This window comes from Phyllobates terribilis, unplaced genomic scaffold (assembly GCF_046119375.1).
Source record: "Phyllobates terribilis strain yellow unplaced genomic scaffold, ASM4611937v1 Scaffold_39__1_contigs__length_11870865, whole genome shotgun sequence".
NCBI classification, from domain to species: domain Eukaryota; kingdom Metazoa; phylum Chordata; class Amphibia; order Anura; family Dendrobatidae; genus Phyllobates; species Phyllobates terribilis.
This window is the reverse complement of record NW_027362799.1, coordinates 4,209,171-4,218,235: the sequence shown is the minus strand read 5'-3', so window position 1 is coordinate 4,218,235 and position 9,065 is coordinate 4,209,171.

Here is a 9,065-nt window from a genome sequence, read left to right as displayed (position 1 = left end):
AAACAGATTCACTCATGCTCATCACTTGACGTCCATAAGCAGAACGCGTAGTAGAATGCTGGACTTCTGGCAAAGGGTCCATCTCACGTGACTGTACAAACTGGGAAAAAAGGAGGAGGGGCGTCCTTTAAAGTAACATGACCCACTGTCGAGGAGCGCTCCATGGGATTCTCAACTCCAGAGAGAGGATGAAGACTCTGAAATTATTTTTTTCTGAGACCCATTGCCTGGGCTGAGTTTAAGGGATGTATTTGCTGTATCATGGACACAGGGTCCCAAGTGACCACTATGCTCAAAGAGTACATTCCGGTTTACTTCACGGAAGTTGCCCACTTCAAGAAGAAACCAAACATTCGACTAGTGACTGCCAACCAATGCCCCATTCCGGTGGCCGGAGTAGTGTGGATGTCTGTAATGGTGTGCGTAAAAGAGATCGGCTGAAAAAGGATCGTATTGGTGAAAGGCTCCGGAGGAGGGGAGCCATCGTGACCCTGGGGATGAATGTGTTGAAGGAAGTACGAGAGTCCCTGGCTAATAGGCCAGTAACAGTTGGACCCATGCTACTCACGACCACGCCAGCAAGAGTGTGTTCCAGAAGCTCGTGCAGATCAGTCAAATTCAGAAGTTGCCAGCAGCCTCCCAGCGTCTCGGCAAAGTGATGATACCCTCAGAAGCTACAGTGACTTTACCTGCGAGACAGACCGTACTCGCCATGCTAGTACTGACCCATGTGTCATTGGAGTGGATGTCCAGATTGAACCTATAGAGGGGGACTATGCGATCTCAGGACTACTGGTTGCTCGCACCCTGGCCACCGTTCGACAAGGATGTGTACCCGTGCGTTGCATAAATTTGAGCGGAACGAGCCTATAGTTAACTCCCCAGCAAGAAGTGGCACCAGTCTACACGTGGAAAATCTAACCAGGGCCTCTGCCACAGAATTAACAACTGTGAAGGGAAACCCATGGACCCTGTCGGTGAGCCCAGAGCTGATCGCTACCTCTTAGAACAAATGTAGACAAATTTCACACAATTCTACTTGAGACAAGTAGGACAGGTAGAACAGTTGTTGCAGCGATACTAAGGAGCGTTTGCACAACATGAAGATGACTTTGGATGCACCTAGGCTATACAACACAAAATTCCCACAGGGAACACCACTCCCATATGAGAGTGGTATTGGCAAAACCCACCTCAAATGTACCAGGAAGTGAAGGAACTGCTGTCACACATGCTACGTAATGGAGTAATACGCGAATGCCAAATCTCTTGAGCTGCACCTATTGTGTTAGCCGGGAAAGAAAGATGGTACACTGAGGTTTTTGTTTGGACTACCGATGGCTGAATGGTTGCACCGTGCGGAACTCCTTCCCCTTACCCAGGATTAAGAAATCCCTATCTGGCATGGGAAAGGCCAAGCACTTCTCTTTCAATCTGTCCAGTGGCTACAGGGAGATTCTGGTGGCTGCTGAGGTTCGGCTGAAGGCTGCCTTCATCCTCTCCAAGGGGCGATTTGAATTTAACTGGATGCCTTTCGGGCTGAAAAATGCACTAGGGACATTCCAGCGACTGATGGATCTGAATTTTGAAGTGACCTTTATATATTTTGTTTACATCATAGTTTACTCACCCACATTTGAAGAACATCTTATCCGGTTGTAACAAGTTTTGGAGTGGCTTCGGAGGCATGTGCTAAATGCCAAACTTCGGAAGTGTAACTTGTTTAAAAGGGAGATTGAATATCTTGGGCACACCATTTCCAGTGTCCAGAGTCTATCCCACCACGGAGAAAATGTGAAAATGTGCAATGTGGCAATGCAAAAAAGGCCCACCCCTACCACCCTGAGAGAGCTGAGAGCATTTCTGGAGCTGGCCATGTACTACTGAGATTTATAACAAACTTCTCTAAAATTGTGGCACCACGCAACGATTTGCTAAGAGAAACTGCAGGGGGAGCTAAGCTACAGCCAATCTAGTGGGGCCCCAGGCAAGAAGTTTTCCAAACTTTGAAGATGGCACTGATGGATACTTCTATCTTACTCTGTTTTCTATCAGCCCTTCGTGCTGTATACTGAAAGAAGTCTATATGGACTGGGGGCAATGCTGGCTCGGGTGCAAGAGAGAAGAGAAAGGTTGATAGTGTACACCAGTCGGTCGCTCAGATGACCTGAAAAGAACTCAGAAAACTATAGTTCATTCAAGGTGGAGTTGCTGGTGCTGGTGTGGGCTATTACCCGAAAAGTTTGCAGAATACTTGTCGGGGTCGGAGATACATGTGTGGACTGATAAAAATTCCCTTCCCAACCTGGAGAATGTGAAGCTGGATGCACTTATGCAAAGATGGGCTGCGGGAATGTCCAAGTACTGATGTAAGATCTCCTGTCAGTCCAAATCTGAGAACACGCATGTGGACTTTATACCCCTCTTGAGTTACTCGAGATAGAACAGAAAAAATACCCCATTAAAATTTACCTTTTAATAGATATAGCTAAATAAATGCCCTAGCGGGCACACAATAGGTGCTGTGTGTAGCAAAATAGAACATGATGAGTTTAAGTGACATAGTGCTTAATCAAATTAATCCTACAGTCATTTACCAAAGTCTAGGTATAAATAACTACTCTAGGACCAAGGATCAGGTCTCTGTAGAATATATGATTATAGTATGGTTCTCGTCACCACTAGAAAAAGATATATAAATAGAAAATTGGATCTGGAGTGTATATGTATACAACTATATGAAGCTGCACTAGCGGACACAACATACAGACAAAATCAAGCAGGGGTGTAATCACAAATCTCGATAACTATGATGATCATATATCCCGGTTTGGCCAATGAAAGAACAACCCCCTATTATTTGATAATTAAGGGGTCGTAGGCCAAAAGTCATCAATTTATATAGGTAAAAAGAAACCAATCCATCCCATATAACTTTCAAAGTCTCCCAGCTGGGATATGCGAGAAAGTAACACAGATGATCATAACAGACAATAGACGGTATCAGGTATTCTCAAGTAATAACAGTCAGAAGATCAAAAATAAAACCAGTTACTTATCTCATTATAGAGAGATCTCGCCTCCCCAGTGTGTTTGTAGTTTTCGCGACGTGTTTCTCCATGAGATTTGGGTTCACCAGGAGAATGTGGGACCCATGTCTGGATAATCCTGCTGATAGCTCAGCAGTGTGAACCATTCTGCTCCTATTCCCCTTATAAATCCACCAACACCGGGTTACACTCCAGTTACTTCCAGTCTCACCAATTCAGGGATAAATAGAAGTGGCCATTCATTCAAAAAAACATGTCCTATACCGATATAGTGCGCATGTCTAGTGTCTCTCAGACACTAGAGGTCTACGAAGTCAGCCACGCAACAGCTTCCACTTATGACCTAGAGGATTCTTGGTGTCTGTACCCTCAAACTGTACGTCTAGTGACTATTGTTATGGCATTCCTAAATGAATTTCAATTTCAATTGCCAAAGGGTGTCTATATAATATGTGGAGATAAGGCCTATAGATGGATACCAAAGGGGGCGGAGGGTACCTGCACATTGACCAGGTTAGAACCCGCTACATGGGTATGGAAGGATGGGTACTTCCCCTATAAGAATGTGCCCAGCCATATGCTCGCCAAAAGGAATATAATTACTCCCCCAAGAAAACATCTCATGGGAACTCCCTGGTACCGCAAGGCAGGAATGGTACTAACTGGTTCTCTAGGGGTAACCTTTGGCACAATGAGAAATGCCCAGATGATAGAAGAGTTGGGAGACATTTTTGTAACCGATTATTTATTTGATGCCCTTAACGTTGAGTCTGCATACATGAAAACAACTAATAATGATCACTAATCAGCACTCAATGGTACTGGACTATCTGACTGCCTCACAGGGAGGTTTATGTCAGATGGTCGGTCCAGCATGTTGCCATTTCATAGACCCTACTGGTCTAATGCAAGTTACACACGATATAAAGCAGGCTCAACGGATTAAGGAAGGTGTACGAAAAGCGAATGCATTGGATGACTTACCACTACCCGAATGTCTTTCCTGGATGAATCCTTTAAATTTGTTTAAGGGAATAGGTGGTTGGATAAGTGGTGTCATTCATTTCTTGATTCAGGCAGTGCTTGTAATAATGGTAATTGCGATAATCATAAGACTGTTTGTGATAATTATCAAGAAAATTCTCGCTTCTAATTGTAAGTGTTTTCCAGGTAAAACCGAAATAAAATTGATACAGATACTGAAGTAAAGCAAACCCAAGTCATGACTACAATAATCACTGCAGTACAGCGAGAATGCCTCTTCTGCAATAAGATGACTGGGGCGGACTTATCCGATTGTATGTTCTGCGGAAAACCATTGGTCTGAAGTAAACCTGATTCGTGGAACCCAAGAGATGATGAACTTCCTGCAACTATTTAGTCACAGATACTGGATCATATACCCTATAATTATTGTGTCACATATACTCCCGGCTATCTCATATACTCCTGCACAGATATAAAATAATCCCTTCATACACATAGCAATGATTACTTAATAAACTTAGGGAAAGTAAGGGATAGTAGGCCTGATAACAAGTTAACCTGGATGGATGCGCAGCAGGACTGGCATCCCACTGCATACGTAGGGTTAGCCCCGTGATGTCGTGAAGTAGGGTTATCTTGCAGGCCTAGAGAATAGGTAGCGACATCAGGGACAGATAGTTAGACAAGATGATAAAAAGAGGGGAATTGTTAAAATAATGGTTCAATAGGAACATTGCCTTTAAGACATCTATTTACTCTGAGTTTTTGCCTTTATACAGCTCATCTTGTTTTTCTTTTTCAACAAGTGGTACTCCTCCATTAAGATTAAAAAGGGGTACCAGATCACTCCACGTAGCATCATAGTTCTCAGCTACCCCTTTCACAGCCTTATAATATCCTATCGGGTTTTTATACATGTCTGGAAAACTATTTGCCATTGACAATTGCTCTGATCTAGACCATGGTTTATACCAAGTGGTGGTATCCGTTTTTACCGGCAGTCCTGCATCTCCCTGTGTAGCCCTGGTTGTTTGTGTAATGACTGGGAATGCAGCCATCTTCGGTTTTCTCTTATGATTGCATTTTTCACACCGAAATATTGCGTTACTGTTACTATCCTGACATCCTGGACAGATCAATGTTTTAGAGCGCAATGATATACTTCCCTTTCACTGGTGTGTACGGGGGAGGGCTGTGGGCTGCATGTGTGTGCCTGCATCCTCCACTTCACTTCCCTCTTCTTTTGCCACTGAGCTAGTATCCTGATTCTCCCTGTCTTCCTCTTCGTTCCTGACCTCCCAACTCCCCTCTTCACCTTTCCATAATTTCAAAATTTCCACCTTGCGTGAAGGGATGGATGGGGATGGTGTTATGTGCAGGTGGAGTGGTGGGTCAGTACTTGCACTGGGCGCGAGGGTATGTATGGGAGAAAGTTGATAGGTTCTGTTCTCAGGGGAATTATGTCTTGTCTTTATTGGGGTTGAGAAGCTGTCGGTGGATCCAGATGAGATCCCCGGATAATGATTTCCTATAGCATAGGCTGGAGGATTCTCAGGTGTACCAGGACTGATATTGGGAGTGGTGCATACTGACAGGGATGCTGATAACCCTGGTACGGTGGCATCATGGTAGGTTGTTGTGCGTAAGGAAAATGAGGTGCATATTGTGGGAGCAGTGAGGGTATAGTCGGATACACCCCGGGTGGTGGAGAGGGAGTCAGAGGGATTTGATCAGCTGACTCAATCATATATGGTATAGTGCTGGATATAGAAACCTCGGACGGTGACTTTTCCTTCTCAACACTTACGCTTGACTCTGACCTAGCCTCCGATGGAGCAGAGGGTGCAGCTGCCTGAACTGGACTTTGCTCCTGTGTAGGTGTTACGGGTTGTCTCGTATGAGATCTGCTTCTGATCACTACCTGATAAGTTTCATCGTCATCATTGGAAATCAAAAAGGGGATGATGTTTCTCACTCGTCCTCAGCCAATCAGCAACCTGCGCTCCATGCTCATGCTTTTCAATCCATCCTGAATGTTCCTGACTGAACCGCTTCCACCTCTCAGCATCCAGACATCCTTTGGCTGGCATACCAGCCCTTTTCAATATCTTTGCTGCATCCCTTATAGCTGCCCTACCATGCTCCATTCATACCAGATCACACATAGTATACCTCGGATCCTTATTCCTTGATCTGGAGATTCGAGCACTCATAACAGAACCTGTCAAAGGTCGCGACCCCTATCTTCAGTATTCTGTTAAGCCCCCGTCTCACATAGCGAGATCGCTAGTGAGATCGCTGCTGAGTCAAGGTTTTGGTGACGCAACAGCGACCTCACCAGCAATGTCGCTATGTGTGACACTTTGCAGCGATCAGGCCCCTGCTGTGAGGTCGCTGATCGCTGCAAAATGTCCTGGACCATTTTTTGGTCTTTGCCCTCCCGCTGGTCAGCACACATCGCTGTGTGTGACCAGCGAGCAGGCTGGTACCCATGATAAATAGCGGGTTACTAGGGGCACACGCACACTTAGTAACCCGCAGTTTATCATGGTTACCACTCTGCTACGGTGAGCCAGGAGCAGGACATCGTGGAAAGATTCTTTCCACGATGTCGCTGCTCCCCTGATCGTTGGTGAGCCTGCCTGTTTGACAGCTCACCAGCGATCACATAGCGACGCAGCAACGATCCCTGACAGGTCGTATCGTTGTCGGGATCGCTGTAGCGTCGCTAAGTGTGACGGGGCCTTTACACAATCAGCTAGATCTACTGGTCTGTTACGTGAACCAGTTATCCCTGATTCAAGGGAAATTAGCTGAATTGAAACTCTTTGTTCTGCTCTGATGCTGAGAAAAACTCGTCTAAACAAATGAATGTAGAGTACTACAAACAAAACTGTTTAAAAAGCAATCGCTATATATTCTTCATACATCTGGTTCAGAGTCCCCACTTGAAAAGTATCCCACGTCTATTCTGGAGTCTGTGCCAATATTGGCAAGATAATTATCATGAGTAATAGTATCCTGCCACACAGGCATATACCATCTGTTCTCTATAATGTACTGCCACTCTTTACCTATAGTCTGTGGATGCGGTACAATATGGCAAGGAAAAACTCGGTATGTAATGTTATTTCTTCTATACCTCTGTGCATTTACAGGGTACAAATGTATTCTTTCCAGAAACCAAGCAGTATCCTTACGATGAGGCTTTCGCTTTCTCAGTAACCGAGCACAAACACTTTTCACAAATCATATATGACGTATTCCAGCCTACCAATTATTCCTCCCTCTCAATCACCACTTCAATCATTAGAACATCCTCATTTTCCACCATAGCACTTCTCACACCCCAATTCCTATTGAAATTTCTAGCGCCACTGGGCAAAATAATTTTATATCCTGTGAATCCTGGATTCTATTTGTTACTCCAGCTAAATCAATATCACAATATTCATAAATGGTATAAGGTTCTACAAAACAATGACTGTTAATACGTTCCTTACGTTAGTATATGCGAATATTATCTTCCTCGCGTAGCCCCCACCCTTCAGATTCTACACTAATCTTGCAGCTACCTAAGATGAGTGACAGCTCCATTGTTGTATTTGCTAACCAGAGTACTACACACGCATTCAACACACGTCATCGATTTATATCCCGTACCTCATCACTATGTAGCATGTACTTAACACAGTTATACATAATATGACCGTTAGTTAAGGTGGAGACAGCAATAATTAGAAATAAAAAAATAAATGAGGTGGTATATATGAAATATCGGAGTGGTTAATGAATTCAAAAATGCAATATGATATTTATATTAGTAACACTATATTTATATCAGAAATTATTAGAAATTGATATAATAAAGAGATAAAAGAAGAAATAACTTATTTTACCTGAGGATTTTCCATTCAAGATCCCCGGAGACTGACCTAGGTCGACCCCACCTCTCCCGGAGAGAAAATTCACTTAGGCTGCATGCCCACTATGCATTTTTCAAGCGTTTCCACAACGAAAACGCTTAAAAAACGCTTGGTAATCTGTCCCCCATGACAAGCCGCAATGTCAATGCCCATGCTGCGGATTTTTCCGCAGCGTTTGTGCTGCGCTCAAAAATCCGCAGCATGTCCATTAATTTTGCGGACACGCAGCGTAATCGCCGCCATTGACTTGCATTGGACCGCGTGACATCCGCATCACTACATGTGCACAAGCGGATATCACACGGTTCAATGTGCGGATGGTACCCAGGCCTGGAAAACAGGAGACTCTCATCCAGACCTGGGTACCATAAGTACCTGTAAAAAAAAGAATTTAAAATAAAAAATAAAGATTATACTTACCTTCCGATGTCCCCGGCCTCCTCAGCGATGCGTGCGATCTGTTGGGCGGCTCGCGGTGGTGTGAGGACCTGACATGACGTCATTGAGTCATGTGACAGGTCACGCGACTGCTGACATCGGCGGTCGCGTGACCTATCACATGACTCAATGACGTCATGTCAGGTCCTCATACCACCGTGAGACACGGGGAGACCGGACGGAGCGGCTAAGGAGACCGCGGGCCATCGGAAGGTAAGTATAATCTTTATTTTTTATTTTTCACCATTCTTATTCTTTTTTTTTAACTATTTCTTGGTCACACTATATAAATCTATGCCGGTTGCATGGATTTATATAGTATGACCAAGTTGTCAAGCACTTTTCCAAGTGATGCTAAAATCGCTTGGAAAAGCGCTTGATAACCGGCATGCAGAAATGCATGCAAAAACGCTTGACAAACGCTTCTACCTGGCGGGAAAAACGCATGTAAAATCCACATGCGTTTTTCCCGCCAGGGAGAAGAGTAAAAAATATGCAGCATTTCCGCATGGTGGGCACATAGCCTTAGAGTGTAAAAGCCACTCACTTACCGGGGTTTGTTTCTGTTCGGGATAGAGGTAAACCTGTTGTTTAGTCTCAGATGAAATTAAAGGGAAAATAGATCTCGCTGGGGCCTCCAGCTGTTGAAGACGAGTGGGGATCT